The sequence below is a fragment of the Takifugu rubripes genome, chromosome 11, assembly GCF_901000725.2.
Source record: "Takifugu rubripes chromosome 11, fTakRub1.2, whole genome shotgun sequence".
Classification (NCBI taxonomy): Eukaryota; Metazoa; Chordata; class Actinopteri; order Tetraodontiformes; family Tetraodontidae; genus Takifugu; species Takifugu rubripes.
Genome location: NC_042295.1, coordinates 5,004,831 through 5,023,622, shown reverse-complemented (window position 1 = coordinate 5,023,622; position 18,792 = coordinate 5,004,831). Strand labels below are relative to the sequence as shown.

At 47.9% G+C, this 18,792-nt stretch overlaps 1 long non-coding RNA gene across 1 annotated transcript; it reads right to left on the bottom strand.

Annotated features, from left to right (window-relative positions):
- Positions 1 to 10,408: 10,408 nt before the first annotated feature.
- LOC115251575 (uncharacterized) lies at positions 10,409 to 11,109 on the bottom strand. Its single transcript, XR_003890114.1, has 3 exons — positions 11,055 to 11,109; positions 10,826 to 10,877; positions 10,409 to 10,752 (listed from the first exon to the last, which is right to left on the bottom strand). It is a non-coding gene; the product is annotated as an uncharacterized lncRNA (long non-coding RNA).
- Positions 11,110 to 18,792: the final 7,683 nt, after the last annotated feature.

The window sequence follows — 18,792 nt, the reverse complement described above, 5'->3', positions numbered from 1 at the left end:
TGTCACCCCGCTCTCCTCTCCTCTCCTCTCCTCTCCTCTCCTCTCCTCTCCTCTCCTCTCCTCTCCTCTCCTCTCCTCTCCTCTCCACCAAGTATATCAGTGATTATGTTTTTTCTTGTGTAGTTTTTCTGCTTCTCTCCCTCTCTCTCTTCCATTTTCTGGTGAGCATGAGTGGTGGTTATGGATGTGTGAGTGGTGTGAAGTTTGGATTTAGATTGTGGTGATAATTCTTATTACCATTTGGTTTCTTCTCCCACCTTTTTTCTATCCTCCATAATCAAGTAAGTTCTTTAGTTATAATTTCTTTGCAGTGCGGTGATTGTTTAGCCTTTCTGTAGTCTGACCTTTGTTTTCCGCATAAATAAGGCTGTTATTTTTTAGACGATTGAGCCAATTGTTCACCAGTTAGTGCAGAGTGGCATCTTTAACCTGAGCCTGCTGGTGCAGGTGTCCCACTCCTCCTGGAGAGCTTTGACCATGTCCTGTGGGAGGCGGGGGACATTGAGTCCGAGTGGACCATGTTACGTGCCTCCATTGTTGGGGCGGCTGACCGGTGCTGTGGCCGCAAGGTGGTGGGTCCCTGTCGTGGCGGCAATGCCCAAACCCGCTGGTGGACACCAGCGGTGAGGGATGCCGTCAGGCTGAAGAAGGAGTCGTATCAGGCCTTACTGGCCTGTGGGACTCCTGAGGCAGCAGATAGGTACCGGCAGGCCAAGCGGAGTGCAGCTATGGCGGTTGCCGAGGCAAAGACCCGGGCATGGGAAGAGTTCGGTGAGGCCATGGAGAACGACTTCCGGACGGCTTTGAAAAGGTTCTGGACCACCATCCGACATCTGAGGAAGGGGAAGCAGTGCACTGTCAACACTGTGTATAGTGACAATGGTGTGCTGCTGACCTCAACTCGGGATGTTGTGGATCGGTGAAAGCAATACTTCGAGGACCTCCTTAATCCCACCAACGCGCCTTCCAGTGACGAAGCAGGGCCCGGGGACAGGCTCTCGTATCTCAGGGGCTGAAGTTGCCGAGGTAGTCACAAAACTCCTTGATGGCAAGGCACCGGGGGTGGATGAGATCCGCCTGGAGTTCCTTAAGGCTCTGCATGTTATAGGGCTGTCGTGGTTGACTCAACTATGCAACATCGCATGGACATCGGGGGCGGTGCCGCTGGATTGGCAGACTGGGATGGTAGTCCCTCTTTTTAAGAAGGGGTACCAGAGGGTGTGTTCCAACTATAGGTGGATCACACTCCTCATCCTCTCTGGTAAGGTCTATTCAGGGGTACTGGAGAGGAGGGTCCACCAGATAGTCGAACCTTGGATTCAGGAGGAGCAATGTGGTTTCCGTCCTGGGCGTGGAACAGTGGACCAGTTCTACACCCTCAGCAGGGTCTTCGAGGGTGCATGGGAGTTTGCCCAACCAGTCCACATGTGTTTTTTGGACTTAGAGAAGGCATTCAACCGTGTCCCTCGGGGGGTCCTGTGGGGGGTCCTCCGAGAGTATGGGGTGCCGGAGCCCCTAATACGGGCCGTCAGCTCCCTGTACGATCGGTGTCACAGTTTGGTCCGCATTGCTGGCAGTAAGTCGAACTCATTTCCAGTCAAATCAAATCAATCTTTATTTATATAGCGTCTTTTACAATCAAAATTGTTTCAAGGTGCTTTCCAGAATCCCAGGAACTACAGAATTAGTAATAATAAGCTTTTTCAAAGAGGTAGGTTTTACGTCTGATCTAAAAAATAGAGATGGAGTCAGCCTCCCGTACCTGGACAGGGAGCTGGTTCCATAGCAGGGGGGCCTGGTAGCTAAATGCTTGGCCCCCCATTCTACTCCTAGAAACTCTGGGAACCACAAGTAGACCAGCATTCTGAGAGCGGAGCGGTCTATTGGGCTGGTAAGGTATCACTAGCTCCTCCAGGTAGGATGGAGCTAGGCCTCTGAGGACCTTGTAGGTCAAAAGAAGGGTTTTAAAAATTATTCTAAATTTAACGGGCAGCCAATGAAGGAACGCCATTTCAGGAGTTATGTGATCTCTTTTGTCAATACCTGTCAGAACTCTGGTGTTTGGACACCCTGATAATAAAGAATTACAATAGTCCAGCCTAGAAGTAACAAAAGATTGAATTAGCTTTTCAGCATCATGCTGCATCAGTAGTTTCCTAATCTTTGTGATGTTCCTCAGGTGAAAAAAAGGCACACATTTAATGTGTGAGTTGAAGGAGAGATTTTGATCAAAAGTTACTCCTGGATTCCTCACAAAGAGACTAGATGTTAATGAGATACCATCTAGAGTGATCATGTGATCTAATCTATCCCTGAGAGGTTCAGGACCAAACACCATGACCTCAGTTTTTCCCGAGTTAAGGAGGAGGAAATTTGAAGACATCCAGGACTTTAAGACAGGACTGAAGCTTCACTAACTTCTCTGTCTCCTCTGGTTTCATGGATAAATAAAGCTGACTGTCATCAGCATAACAATGAAAATTTATCCCATACTGCCGAATAATGTTCCCTAAGGGAAGCATGTACAAGGTGAAGAGGATTGGTCCAAGTACAGAACCTCGAGGAACTCCATGGCTAACCCTACTGTATGAGGAGGGAACACCATGGACATGAGCAAACTGGTATCTATCAGATAAATATGATCTAAACAAGTGTCGTGCTGTCCCTTTAATCCCAGTCACATGTTCTAGTCTCTGTAACAGGATGCTGTGATCGACTGTATCAAAAGCAGCACTGAGATCGAGCATAACCAGCATAGAGACCAGTCCATGATCTGAAGCTATGAGAAGATCATTAGTCATTTTAAGTGCTGTTTCTGTGCTGTGATGAGCTCTAAAGCCTGACTGAAACATCTCAAACAGGCCATTTCTCTGCAGGTGCTCCAGTAACTGAGTCACCACCACCTTCTCAAGAACTTTAGAGATAAAAGGAAGGTTGGATATTGGCCTATAATTTGCTAATACATCAAGATCTAGTGATGTTTTTTTCAGCAACGGCTCAATCACCTCCACCTTGTAGGACCGGGGTACATAACCTGACACTAAAGAACCATTGATCGGGTCCAGGATAGAACTGCCTATCAATGGTAAAACATCCTTCAACAGGTGTGTTGGGATGGGATCTAAAAGACACGTGGTTGTCTTGGATTTCTGAATTAGCGATGACGCCTCGGAAAAATATATAGGGCTGAAGGAGTTTAAGGGCTCGTTGGAGAACCTGTACATTCCCACAGTCAGCACATCTGGTGATGGTCCAGTTGTAGGGATGACCTGGTTAGCTTTTTCTCTGATGGCTAGAATTTTATCAGTGAAGAAGCTCATGAAGTCTTCACCACTAAGGGAAGAAGGGATACATGGATCTAAAACACTGTGACTCTTGGTTAATTTGGCCACAGTGCTGAAAAGAAACCTGGGGTTGTCCTTATTTTCTTTAATTAAAAAAGAAAAATAAGCTGTTCTAGCCTTGCGGAGGGCCTTTTTGTAAACTAATAGACAGTCTTTCCAGGCTACATGATAGCTGTCTATTTTACAAGAATGCCACTTCCTTTCCAGTCTTCGCACTTTCTGCTTGAGGGTCCTGATATGTGAATTATACCAGTGGGCACACCTCCTCCTATTTACTATTTTCTTTTTCAGGGGGGCAACAGAATCAAGCGTGATTCTCAGTGAGGTTGCTGCACCTTCAGCAATAGAGTCAACCTCAGCAGGACTAAGATTATAATGATTGATCCCTGGGGAGAGTTTACTGGGATTAGCACAGGGATCACTTCCTTAAACTTAGCTACAGCATTATCTGAAAGACATCTGCTATACTAAGACTGAGCTCTGAGTATAGAAGAATCCTTAATCATGAATGTAAAAGTGATCAAAGAATGGTCTGACAGGAGTGGGTTCTGAGGGAACACTGACACATGTTCTACCTCAACACCATAAGTCAGTACTAGATCTAGGGTGTGGTTGAAGTTATGAGTTGGTTGGTTTATCTGCTGAAGGAAACCAACTGAATGAAATGAAGCCATTTCTAAAGCTGTCATTTACAACGTCTACATGGATATTAAAGTCTCCAATGATAATAACTTTGTCTGTTCTAAGGACCAAGTCAGATAAGAAATCAGAGAACTCAGACAGGAACTCCGATTGTGGCCCAGCAGGGGGCCGATATACAACTACAAACAGAAGTGGCTTTTCTGCCTTCCAGTTCAGATGGGTGATGCCATAGTCAGACTTTCAAATGAACTGGAGCCATATTTTGGTCTAGGATTAATTAATAACTTGGAGTGATAGATTGCTGCCACTCCCCCTCCTCGACCAGTAACACGAGGAATATGATAATTAAGATGAGTAGGAGGAGTAGATTCATTTAAGCTAACATACTCCTCCTCCTGAAGCCAGGTCAAAATAAATCAATGTGATGATCCGCTATCAGGTCGTGCACCAACAGGGATTTACACAAAAGAGATCTAATATTTAATAGTCCACATTTAATAGTGATGTTAGTTTCTCCAAGTTGTGCTTTGGTATTAATTTTAATAAGATTATGGTGATTGATCGCTCCCCTGCTCTGTGCTTGGTGAACTTTTAACCGTGGAACAGAGACTACCTCTGTAGTGTTAAATATATTATTGTTGGTGAATGAGGGTTCTATGTGTGGCGGAGGGAGAGGTGTAACGGTTGACGACAACGCCACCTGGAGAATTTCACCCCAGGAATTAACCAGTGAACAGGCACACGCAGATAAGTTTCTATTCCAAAGGCAGAGGGTTATGTGCTACAATTTTATTAAATCAAATACTCAACAAAAAATAACTTGGCTGTACAAAAATTAAATTAACAAAAGGGGTGGACAGGGCTGGGGCCCCACCGGCAGGTAAAACTCAATTAGGGGAGATAAACAAACTAAAAACACCCGTGCTACTGTAAGCAAAACCACACACGAGGGCTGATGAAAACGCCCTCCACCAGGGGTTGGATCCCCGCCGTGGCCCGCAGCACCTGTCCACAAAGAAAAGGAACAATTAAATTTCCAGCAGTAACAATTAGACGCGACGAGCACACACGCACACACACCTCACACAGACAGGCAAATAAATTGTGACCAAAAAGAACACAACATCAAACAAGAAACAAAAAGAAACAAAACCTAAAAAAGAGTAAATATCAGTTGATGATACAATTTACACACACTGATAAGAGTCTAAAATGGTTGCCTCGGCAGCACCACTACGTCTCAGCGCCGTTTCTCCGAGCGAAGGGAAGTGAGGGGAGAGAGAGAGAGCGAGAGCGAACAGGAGAGAGTCCCGAACTAAAGGACTGAGCCAAAGCAGCAGTGGGTCCAGTAAGCGAAGTAGTCTGTGCCGACTGTATTTGGTGGCGCCACCACTCCATGAGGGGTTCCCGCTGGGGCAACGCGACCCACTGACACCAGCCGGCAGCCAACTGCAGCGAGAACAGCCCCATTACCATTTATCTAGCAACTGCATAAGTGGGGGAGTCAGTGACGCGCATTGCTGCGCCTTACCTGCCCAGTGCAAACTAGCGCACGCGCCCTTACGGCAAAGCGCCCTAGACAGAAGGATGGCGGGAGGAAGCACCGACCTTCTGCAACAAGTAGCAAGGACACGTTCAAGCACTGTTGCACTTTAAGTCGTGACCACCAGAGGAAATATGCATTAGCATGCCGTGCCTTTGCCTTGGCGCTGCTAGACAGCATGTGCTCGTTCAGTGAAACAGTTTTAGTTGGTCGAACTGCCCAGATAAGCTGCAACCCCGCCGTACTGTCGAAGGGGGAAAACAACTAAAGCCAGCTGGAGGCAGTGCCTTATATAAACCTTTTCTCCCCGCCCACCAATTAAGGCATTACCTCCATATGGCACCTGCGCAGAGGGCAGGCCACGCCCTGCCACATATGGAAGCAGCAGAGAGGTGTGTAAGACTAAAACTCTGCATCCTGGTCTGAACCCTGGTTTGTCAGGTCACTTTGGTTCTGATAAAATTAGCCAAATTACTAGAAATGAGAGAGGCATCATCCCGTGTGAGATGGACACCGTCTCTCCTAATCAGACCAGGTTTTCCCCAAAAAGTGCTCCAATTGTCTATAAAGGCCACCTGGTTTTCGGGGCACCACCGTGACAACCAGCGACGAAGCGATGACATGCGGCTAAACATTTCATCGCTGGCCAGATTGGGAAGCGGACCAAAGAATGCTACGGAGTCTGACATCGTTTTTGTGTAGCTGCACACCGACTCTATGTTAATTTTGGTGACCTCCGACTGACGAAGCCGGGTGTCGTTTGCTCCGACATGAATAATAACTTTACCAAATTTATGTTTACGTCTCGCCAGCAGCTTTAAATTGGCTTCTATGTCACCCGCTCTGGTCCCCGGAAAGCACTTAACTATGGTCGCTGGAGTCGGCTTCGTGTAGCGCAAAACAGAGTCGCCAATTACCAGGGTCGGTTTCTCAGCGGGTGTGTCGCCAAGTGGGGAAAAACGGTTAGCCACGGGAAGCGGTTGGTGGTGCACCGTGGGCCTTTGTTTTGGGCTACGCTTCCTGCGAACCATCACCTAGCCGCCCTGGCTAGCCGGCTGCTCGGCTGCTGCCGGAGGACAGCTAGCTGAAGCTACGCTAGGCAGCTCCGCAACAGCTAGCTTCTCCTGGCTACCTGACGCAACTCCAGCTAACTCCAAGCTGCGGAACCACGTCTCAAGCTCGCTAAGTCTTGCCTCCATAGCCGTAAATAAACTACACTTTCTGCACCTATTCCCTTCACTAAAGGAGGCAGAGGAGTAACTAAACATTTCACATGCTAAACAGACAAAGACACCGGGTGAAACAGACGGTGAGGCCATGCTAATGCTAATAGTCGTCGAAGCCCTGTATTTGTTTAATATGGGTTGTTTCTCACTGTTGTTATCAGGTGACTAGAATCTCCCAAGTGCTCAAATTTTAAGTAAAGTGAATACAACACACCAAGTGTTCAATATTAAGTAAAGTGAATACAACACCCCGTGCACAGTGCAACCAGCAAACAATTGAGAAGACAGGACCCCAGTGAGGGTTGGTCTCCCCCAGGGCTGCCCTTTGTCACCGATTCTGTTCATATCTTTTATGGACAGAATTTCTAGGTGCAGTCATGGTGTTGAGGGGGTCCAGCTTGGTGATCTCAAGATCGGGTCTCTGCTCTTTGCAGATGATGTGGTCCTGTTGGCGTCATTGGCCCGTGACCTCCAACGATCACTGGATTGGTTCACCGCCGAGTGTAAAAGGATCCAAGGCCATGGTTCTCAACCGGAAAAAGGTGGATTGCCTTCTCCGGGTCAAGGAGGAGATCTTGCCCCAAGTGGAGGAGTTTAAGTACCTCGGGGTCTTGTTCACAAGTGAGGGAAGAATGGAGCAGGAGATCCACAGGCGGATCGGTGTGGCGTCTGCAGTAATGCGGACTCTGCACCGGTCCGTTGTGGTGAAGAGAGACCTGAGCCAAAAGGCGAAGCTCTCGATTTACCGGTCGATCTTCGTTCCTACCCTCACCTATGGTCATGAGCTTTGGGTAATGACCGAAAGAACAAGATCACGTGTACAAGCGGCCGAAATGAGCTTCCTCTGACCGTGGAACAGTTCCCCTTTTTTTTAACTCTGGAGCTGTCGGAGGCTGGTTCCTGGACATTTGAGTCCGACTGTGAGGCTGTTGTTGCAGGCTGCTCAGTCACTGTGACCACAAAGGAAGGCAACATCTGATCCTCATTGACAGCCCTAAACAAAGAACCCACCTCAGACTCATTCACCACAACCATCTCTGCCGGGACAGCAGCCGCCGAGGTCGCAACAGCCGTCGACGGCGCAGCAGCCGCAGACCAGCAGCAGCAAGCGGAGCTGCTGGTTGTTTATGAGGGCATGCAAGGCGTTTATGTCCAACGTCTCCACACTCAAAACACTTAATGTGGCCTGAGCTGGCATAAACCATGAATGTGCCATCACCGTGTCTGACTCTGAAGGACACCTCCAGAGTCTGAGAGGGCGAATCCAAGAGCATGAACACCTGTTCAGAGACCGGTTCAGAGACTAAGCTCACCATTTTAAATACGATCGCCATCTTCCCAAACCTGCAGAGCTTCATTTCCAGCAGCTCATTGGAAATAAATGGTGGCCAGACACGGTGATCCGTACAGAAGGCACTGAGGGCAGGGACACCTGCACCCGCAGGTTAAAGATGCCACTCTGCACTAACTGGTGAACAATTGGCTCAATCCTCTAAAAAACAACAGCCTTATTCATGAGGAAAACAAAGGTCAGACTTTTGTGTCCCACCTGCTCCGCCACAGCCAGGAGGAACTCCAGAGGACGTCATTCTTCTCAAATGGCACTCACACGGAAAGACTAAACAATCACCGCACTGCAAAGAAATTATAACTAAAGAACTTACTTGATTATGGAGGATAGAAAAAAGGTGGGAGAAGAAACCAAATGGTAATAAGAATTATCACCACGATCTAAATCCAAACTTCACACCACTCACACATCCACAACCACCACTCATGCTCACCAGAAAATGGAAGAGAGAGGGAGCGAAGCAGAGAAACTACGCAAGAAAAAACATCATCACTGATCTACTCGGTGAGGAGGAGAGGAGAGGAGAGGAGAGGAGAGGAGAGGAGAGGAGAGGAGAGGAGAGGAGAGGAGAGGAGGCTAGAGATGTTTCTGCTGACACCAATAATCTGTCGGAGTAGCTAACAGACACAAGATGTGCTGACGAGGACCAGAGGGCGGGAGCACATCACACCAGTTTTAAAATCGCTGCATTGGCTACCCGTGCGTTTCAGGATCAATTTTAAGGTTCTTTTATTAGTTTTTAAATGTCTTAATGGTCTTGGGCCGACTTATTTATCCGACCTGCTTTTATTCTATCAACCCTCGCGGACTCTGAGGTCCTCCGGCACCGGCCTTTTAACCATTCCAGAAGTCAGCGCTAAAACGCACGGGGAAGCGGCCTTCAGTTATTATGGTCCCCGACTGTGGAACAGCCTGCCGGAGAACCTCAGGGCCGCAGAGACTATTGAGATTTTTTTTAAAAGGCTCAAGACACACCTTTTTAATCAGGCCTTTAATTGATTTTTTGATTTCTTTTAAGCTCTTATGCTTCTTTATGTCCTATCCTTATTTTACTTGATATTTTTACTGTTTTACCCCCTCAGTTTTTTAGTTTTGTGGCGGTACCCCCTGTGGTCATGGACCATGGCCTTGCCTGGCCTGGTTGGCCCCCCAAAGGTGGCGTCTCCCTCGCCTCAGGTCTTGGTGCCCGGCCATGTCTCAGCTTGTTTGTATGTGTGGGTGTGTGTGTTTGAGTGTGTGTATGCACGTGTGTGTGTGTGTGTGTATCTGTATCTGTGTGTGAGTGTGTATATGAGTGTGTGTGCTTATATATATCTCATGTATGCATATGTGGGGGTGGGAGGGTCAGGTTTTTTCTTGTCCTTCTTCTTGATTCTCTTGTTTCTTGATTTTCCTGTTTGTCTTTGTTGTTTTTATCCTTTGTGAGGCACTTTGTGCTACCCAGGGTATGAAAAGTGTATAAATAAAGATTGAATTGAATTGAAAAATGAGTGCTCACCAAGTTAAAGATGATCAACAGATGCAGTTAAACTGCTGTCAGAGCAAACAGAACCACTCAGAAGCAGCAGCAGAAGGCTGAGCAGAAACAGAGGAGAGGTGGGAGGAAGGCAGCATGTTGGATAACAAATAAAGCAAGCACACGTTGTGTTAAGAAAGTGAGAAGAAGATAATGGAGAGAAGGAGGAAAAGATGAAGGTAAAAGAGGAGCAGAGGTAGGAGAGATAATACAGCAGGGAGGAATGAGAGTGGTGGAAAATAAATGAAGATAGCAGCTCTGAGTGTTGCTCAAATGAAGTGACTCCTGGGACCACGCGCATAAAACAATACAAGCAGATAGAGCCAAAGACATAAATATGTAATCCAGCCTTCTAATTTCTGGCTGCACATCTGCACGGTTATCTTTAGAAAGTTGAAACAAACCAAAGAAACTAAAGACAAAGCTCATCTTCATGCCTGCAGCCATGTTTAAATGATGCAGCACTAATCTGAGCACAACAACCCAAGGTGAGAACACAAAGGACAAGCGCGAGGAGCTCAAACCATTGTCTGGGCCGTGCACATGCTGCCCACCATCACCTCACATTTGTATTTATTAGCCTCAGAAACACACCCAAAGGTACACATGATGATCAATTGACCTGGCAGAATGTGTTTGTGATTATTGTGTTGTTGTAACCATGACAACAGCAGATTATTCATCACAAGGATGTGTGATTATGAACAAGCAGTGTGTTAAGGAAGAAATTTGATCTGAAATGTTGGACCTGATGTTCGAACACCACCTAGCGCAGCAGCAGAGGGGACTGTCCACACTCCTTGTCCACAGTTTGTCCCCCTCACTTAGCTTTTTCTTGCTGTCTGAGTAGTGGGGGGGAACAGCTGAAGGCACTGGGAAAACAGACCCGTAATCAAGATTCAAGCCGTTATCAAGATTCAAGCCATAATAAAAGTGTTCACATTCTTCTGCAGAAAGAAGTGCAGTAAAAGAGGATTGTTGCAGTTGTCAGTAACAGGAAGCCAGGGAAGGGTTTCGCAATCAACCCTGTGGAGCTTCATCATCGTCGTCGTCGTCGTCATCGGGCTCACTCAGGAACCTGTAACCTCCAGAGGCCTCCATTTCACCAACGCCATTGTCATGATTGTACTCTGGAAATACAGTAGCTGCTAGTCAATGCAAAAGCTAAAGCAGCAGCAGCCCTCACATCTGGGACCTGCTTACCTATCAGGGTCTCTTGCTGCAACACACTGGACCTCAGCTTCCTTCCTGGCAGCTGCATAAAATGTATTTTTGTTAGAAAACATGTGTTCTAACTAGTGTATTCTCTTCATTATCATCAAGCTACTTATTTTTCTATGTAGGCAAGCAGGAACTTTTAAATTGTATTAATGATGAGCTTATTTGTGAAGTCCAGTGTGGATATCGACAGGCAAACAGATGTTTGTTGTACCAGAGCTGTGCTGTCTGAAGAGGCAGGTTGGTCAGACCCCCGTCAAAACTTTGCAGATTGGCTAAACAGCAAAGGGAGACAGGATAGACAATCAGACAACATCCGTCACAAATGACAACATTTGCATATTTCAGACACGTTCTCCTCCATTACATTTCATCATTGCTGAAATAATTAAAGATCAAAAAGTCATTAGACCAGAAAATACATAGCACAGTTACCCATCAGCATGTTCTAAACTGAGCAGCAGCATTTGCATTCTGACAACACTTACCTGCTGTTCATCATCTTGATAACTAATAATCAATGTTGGCAGCAGATGCAAAAACCATTCATGCAAATGCCCACATTGCACAGCCATGCAGGACACTGCTGTCAGAGGCAGACACTTGAAAACCGAGCGCTGCTCATTTAAAGGTGAGTTATTCATGCTGATGCTGCTGAATTATTGATGTTATTTATGCTTTTGTGATGTGTGACTGTCTCTGAATGTTTACTGTGAACTGAGCTGACAGCCTGTCAATGCACAGCAGGTCTGCATCTATCAGTACTGCACGTGTGTTGATGTATCAGGGGCTCTGCCTCTGCAACAGTTGCCAGCAGCTTTGATGCTATCATTGTGCTGCACGGACACTGAGGCTGGGTGTCAGGTAATCACCTTGGCGACATCATTCTGCCGACTGGACTGTCGCCAGGGGAGACAGTTGAGACACACCCCTATTGGTGCAGGATGACAGGATGTCCCTCGAAGAAGAGCAACCTGCAGAGATAATGACTGTGTGTGTGTGTGTGTGTGTGTGTGTGTGTGTGTGTGTGTGTGCGTGTGTGTGTGTGTGTATGTGTGCAGCAGAAGGACAAGATGCCTGCACGATCAACCACAACTAACAGCATTTGTCCCCATCGAGGGTTTGAAATTTTCCGCTCCAGCCCACGGACATCCTGCCAGAATTTGCTGGACTCTGCATACCAGACTTGATAGTCAGAAAAACCTCATCAGCATGTGTTCTAAAACAGTTTTCTACATTTACTGACTTTTCATTGTTGGAATGTGATTTGAAACAGCAGACTTTGTTTTGAGCTGAACTACAAGTCAAAGGCTAAGAGGCTAGCAGGCTAATCAAACGCACTGCAGGTGCGCGTACATGATGGAAGAGTTGGGATGACACAAAGCTGATACGCTGACAGGCGATGGCTCAGATACTGTTTTACAGATGCAACAAACATCAGCGTGCTTGTAAGGAGTATCAGGATCAGAAGGATGACCAGAGCAGAACCATCTTATGGTGGAGGAGACTCAAAGTGAGCATAAAAACATCTGTAAGCAACAATAACCAGCCTCCCACTGCAGCAAGGGGAGGATATTTAAATACACAACAAAGCTCTTCAGTGTGAATCTTTATCATCTACAGACTGCTTTGCAAAGATAAACTTTGAGTACGAAGCAACACAGATTAACTATTCATCTACTCCAGGAACTGCAATCTGAGGGTCAGAAGAAATGAGGGCATAACAGACACATCACAGTTTCAGCTCTCCTCTCCAGTAAAGACCTGTCAAAGATACAGTGACATCTTCTGAGGAAGGAAGAGACAGAAGCCCAAAAGAACTCCTTCCTTCCTTCCTTCCTTCCTTCCTTCCTTCCTTCCTTCCTTCCTTCCTTCGTTGAACACATTTATTGAATGAGGTCCAGTGAAACAATCCTTCATCATGAGATCCACATTACAGAATCATCAGAGGTTCTGAAAGATTCTAATGATGGTGTTCAACCATTAACACCATCATTAGAATCTTTACTTCTCAAAGAGCTGCTCAGAAGAGGAACCGCAGGAGCCTGATTGGCAATGCAGCATCAGAAGAGACCTGAAGACATGTGACTGTTGTTAAATGTTCTAGACACCATCAGCAGAACCAGGTCAAAGGATGAATACAGCCTTGCTCAACAATCTGTCAAATGTGAGTGAATACTGTGTTAAAGCCTGATTTAATGTCTGCTGTTGAGAAACCTGCTCACTGGTGAAGATAGTTGATATGAGAAGCAAAGCACCAAGTCACTGCACTATTAAGACTGGCTCAGTATTTTTCTGCTCAGTCCTTATTCTCTGACCCCTTTGTGATTTCTGTGGAGTCCCTGGCCTCACTGCTCTCATTTATTCTCTTCCTACATTTGTCTCCCTTAGTCACTGTCCACTTTTGTCGCTCTTGTCCACTTTACCAGGGTACCTGCTTATTTAGGGTTATATGACAGAAGTGATATGAGAGTTCAGCTGCTTTTCTCAGCTCTCTTCCTCCAGGCTAACCGAACATTACTCAGCTGGTATGAAAATGGGATGAAAGATGATGAATGACAGATGACCTCTGTTTTAATGGAAATAAAACCATATCACTGCTTGTGGACCACAAAAGCTCAGCTACATCCAGAATGATGAGAGACCAGCTCTGTCACAGTGATTCAGGTGCTTGTTTTTATGGTTATACTTACACTTACTGGTCGCCATTATCTGATAATCCTGAGGTTGTGCCACCGGTACACTGGAATGATATCTAGGCGACGCTACTGTTATGAGCGGTTGTACCAGGACCCGAAAGCAGGCAGCACACAGTGGCGGATCGTCTTTCGAGAAGCTTTATTGAAGTTCACAGGAGTGTGTGCAAATCAAAAGACGTGTAGACCATGACTAAATTCTTAATCCAAACCAGAAAGGAAAACTCACAACAAAAAATCCCGGGCGGGGTCAAAAGTAGTCCGTGAAGAAAAATACAAACGATAATCCAGGAAACGGGCTCCAAACTAATCCATGAAGGAAAAAGCCACAACGAATATCCAGAAGAGTGTAGTCCGGGTTTCGGTAGTAGACAAAACATGCCAGCGCTGGCAAACCGTGAGTACAATCCATAAATAGGTGGCTTGATTACCGATAGTCTGGAGGTGCGCCAGTCCCTGACGCCAGCTGCGGCTGGCGGCATGCCTCCACCACGCCCCCTGCAGGAAGAACCCCGCAATAGAGTTCCCCGAAGCTGGGAACTTGACATTACCCCTCCCTCAACGGGCGCCTCCGGGCGTCCCTCCAGGCTTCTCTGGGTGGGCGTGGTAGAAGTCGCAGAGGAGGCTGTTATCCAAGATGAACCGGCGGAGAACCCATGATCGCTCCTCCGGACCATACCCCTCCCAGTCGACCAGGAACTGGAAGCCACAACCTCGTCGGCGGACGTCCAGGATACTCCGGACCGTATAGGCAGGACCTCCATTCACAATGTGGGGAGGCAGTGGAGGATCGGACGGGGGAACCAGGTCCGACTCTGCGACGGGCTTCACCTTGGAAACATGGAAGGTGGGGTGTATCTTCAACGCTGGGGGAAGCTTCAGGCGGACGGCTGTGGGGTTCACCATCCGATCCACCTCAAAGGGTCCCACGAAGCGAGGAGCCAGCTTCCGGGACTCGACCTGGAGTGGGAGGTCCTTGGTGGACAACCAGACCTTCTGACCTGGTTGATAGGAGGGAGCTGGTGTCCGGTGCCGATTGGCCTGCAGTTGAGAACAACGAGAGGTCTGCAGTAGAGTCGAGCGGACCTGCCTCCACACCCTCCTGCAACGGTGAATGTTGGTCTGCACTGATGGTACTGCAACCTCTGAAGAACCTGGTCGGCCTCTCTGGTACTGTTCTTAACTGGTTCACCTCCTACCTTACTGATCGAAGCTTCTTTGTAAGTATGGATACATGCTCCTCGAGAATCCATGAGACAAAATGTGGGGTTCCCCAAGGGTCAATCTTAGGTCCAACCCTTTTTAATCTTTACATGCTTCCTCTTGGGGACGTCATCAGGAGCCACGGCATCAGCTTCCACAGCTATGCTGACAATACGCAGCTGTACATCGCCGTGGCTCCTGATGACACAGGGCCGGTCGATGCCCTTTTTAACTGTATTCTAGATATCCAGTCATGGATGGCAGAAAACTTCCTACAGCTCAACCAGGACAAAACAGAAGTCTTAGTCATTGGTCCTGAAGGTCAGAGAGAGAAACTTGTACCAAAATTAAAGGATTTTAAGCCATCTCAATCTGTAAAAAATCTGGGTGTGATCTTTGACTCTGAGCTTAGCTTTGTCCCACACATCAAAAACATAACAAAGGTAGGTTTTTACCACCTGATATCGCCAGAGTCCACCCGTTTCTCTCTCAGGCCAGCACGGAGGTGCTGATGTACGCTTTTATCTTTTGTCGTCTAGATTATTGTATTGCCCTGCTCTCCGGTCTTCCAAAAAAGAGCATCGCTAACCTACAATTACAATTACAAAACTCAGCTGCACGAGTGCTGACGAGGACCAGAGGGCGGGAGCACATTACACCGGTTTTAGAATCGCTGCATTGGCTACCCGTGCGTTTCAGGATCGATTTTAAGGTCATTTTTTAAATTTTAGTTTTTAAATGTCTTAATGGTCTTGGCCCGACTTATTTATCCGACATGCTTTTATTCTATCAACCCTCGCGGACTCTGAGGTCCTCCGGCACCAGCCTTTTAACCATTCCACATGTAAGCTCTAAAACGCACGGGGAAGCGGCCTTCTGTTATTATGGTCCCCGATTGTGGAACAGCCTGCCGGAGAAACTCAGGGCCGCAGAGACTGTTGAGATTTTTAAAAAGAGGCTCAAGACACACCTTTTTAATCAGGCCTTTAATTGATTTTCTGATTATTTTTAATTTATTTTATGTTCTCATGCTTTTTTATGTCTTATCCTTATTTTACTTGATACTTTTACTGTTTTACTCCCTCAGTTCTTAGTTTCTCAGTTTTTAGTCTTTATACCTTTTATCCCATTTACTGTTTTAGTCTGTTTTAGTCTTAGTACTGTTTTACTCCCTCAGTTCTTATTCTCAGTTTTTAGACTTTACACCTTTTATCCCATTTAGTGTTTTAGTCTGTTTTAGTCTTAGTACTGTTTTACTCCCTCAGTTCTTATTCTCAGTTTTTAGACTTTACACCTTTTATCCCATTTAGTGTTTTAGTCTGTTTTAGTCTTAGTACTGTTTTACTCCCTCAGTTCTTAGTTTCTCAGTTTTTAGCTTTTATACCTTTTTATCCCATTTACTGTTTTAGTCCTTCAGTTTTTAGCTCCAGTGTTTCCTCATAGTGTTTCCTCATGGGGGCCTGCCAGGTTGGGAGATGTTTCCAGTCTACCGCTGGGGGTGCTGTCCCGTTGTCGACTCTGGCCTGGGTAGTTAGGGAACTCTGTGCTTTGGTGGGGAGCCTCCGGTCTGTCCAGATCAGGGTGGTCTTTGTGGCGGTACCACCTGTGGTCACGGACTGTGACCTCCCTCGGCCTGGTGGGCCTCCAAAGGTGGCATCTCCTTCGCCTCAGGTCTCGGTGCCCAGCCATGTCTCAGCTTGTCTCAGCTTGTTTGTGTGTGTGGGTGTGTGTGTAAGTGTGTTGTATGCATGTGTGTGTGTGTGTGTCCTTTTTCTTGATTCTCTTGCTTCTCTTTGCTGTTTTTATCCTTAGTGAGGCACTTTGTGCTACCTAGTGTATGAAAAGGGCCATATAAATAAAGATTGAATCGAATTTAATTGAACCTCCTCCTCCTGGCCCTCAAATAATGGAGGCTGGTAACCCAGGGAAGCCATGAAGGGGGACAGACCAGTGGAATCAGAGACCAAGGAGTTGTGGGCGTACTCCACCCACGGCAGGTAGGTGCTCCAGGAGGATGGATCTTGAGCCACCACACACCTTAGGGCGTCCTCCAGGCTCTGGTTCGTTCACTCTGCCTGCCCGTTGGCCTGTGGGTGGTACCCCGACATAAGACTGACCGAAGCTCCCAGCGCTGAACAGAAGGCCCTCCACACCTGTGAGCAAAACTGTGGACCACGATCAGATACTATGTCCTAAGGTAATCCGTGGAGGTGGAACACATGCTGGACCAGCGATCGACCACAGTGAACACGACGTGATGACCCTGGGAAGGGGGAAGACCGGTGATGAAGTCTACTGCGATATGTGACCACGGCCGCCGAGGAATTCCCAGGGGCTGGAGGAGTCCTGCCGGTGGCTGGTGGGAGGCCTTCCCCCTAGAACACACGGGGCAGGCAGCTATAAAATCCTTGGTGTCCCGGCCATGGAGGGCCACCAGAAAGGCTGCTTGAGGAATTGTAATGAGCGGCTGACTCCCGGATGACAGGTCAATCTTGATGTGTGGGCCCAGTGCAGCACCTCCGAGCGCATCGCCACCGGGACGAACAACCGGTTTGGAGGACCTCCCCCAGGGTCTGAGGCAGATTGCTGGGCCTCGCAGACTCTCTCCTCCACCTGCCAGGATGCAGCCCCCAGGATGCAGGAGATAGGTAATATGGGGTCCGGGTCTGTCTCCCCAGGCTCGGAGGCGAACTGGCGGGACAAGGTGTCGGGCTTCAGGTTACGCGAGCCAGGACGGTCAGTAAGCGTGAACCGAAATCTCCCTAAGAACACAGCCCACCGAGCCTGCCGGGAGTTGAGCCTCTTGGCGTTCCGGAGGTATGTGAGGTTCGTGCGGTCCGTCCACACGATAAATGGTTGGGTGGCGCCCTCCAGCCAATGCCTCCATTCCTGGAGCGCCAGGACCACGGCCAGGAGCTCCTTGTTTCCCACGTTGTAATTCTGCTCCGCGGGTGAAAGCCAGTGACTAAAAAAGGCACACGGATGGAGCTTCTGGTCCTCTCCGCTCCTTTGAGACAGGACGGCCCCAACTCCCACATCTGAAGCGTCCACCTCAACCACGAACTGCCGACTGGGGTCGGGGTGAGTGAGAATGGGCGACGACGAGAACAGGCCCTTCAGTCTGTTGAAAGCAGCTTTGGCCTCGGGGGTCCAGCGGAAGCTCAGTAAGGTGGAAGTGAGCCTATAGAGCAGGGAAGCCACCTTACTGTAGTCACAGATGAAGCGACGGTAGAAGTTAGCAAAGCCCAGGAACTGTTGCAACTGCCTACAGGAGGAAGGAGTTGGCCATTCCATTACCGCCCTCACCTTGGCCGGGTCCAGTGAAAGCTGTCCCCGCGCCACCACGAACCCCAGGAATGAAACAGAGGAGATGTGGAACTCGCATTTCTCGGCCTTAACGAAAAGCCAGTTCTCCAGGAGCCGTTGGAGAACGAGCTGGACATGCTGGACGTGCTCCTCCTCAGACTTAGAAAAGATCAAGATATCGTCTAGGTAAACAAAAATGAACTTATTCAGCATGTCCCGGAGCACATCATTGATAAGGGCCTGAAACACGGCGGGGGTGTTGGTGAGTCTGAAAGGCATCACAAGATACTCGAAATGGCCCAAAGGGGTGTTGAAAGCAGTTTTCCACTCATCTCCCTCTCGAATCCGCACCAGATGGTATGTGCTCGAAGGTCCAATTTAGAAAAAACCTGGGCCCGGTGGAAAGGGGCCAAGGCTGCGTCGAGGAGAGGCAGTGGATACTTGTTTTTGATTGTGATTTCATTCAGAGACCATAGTCAATGCAGGGGCATAGGGTTCCATAATTCTTCTGCACGAAGAAAAAACCAGCCCCAACTGGGGAAGAGGAGGGCCGAATCGGGCCAGAAGCTAGGGACTCTCCAATATAGTTCTCGATCATCTTCCGCGCTGCCCTGGAGAGGTTGTAAAGTCGGCTCGACCGTAAAGGAGATCGATTGCACAGTCATAAGGGCGAGGGGGTGGAAGGGAGAGCGCACGCTGCTTGCAGAAGACCTCGCCTTGGTCATGGTACTCCCTCGGGACCTGGGA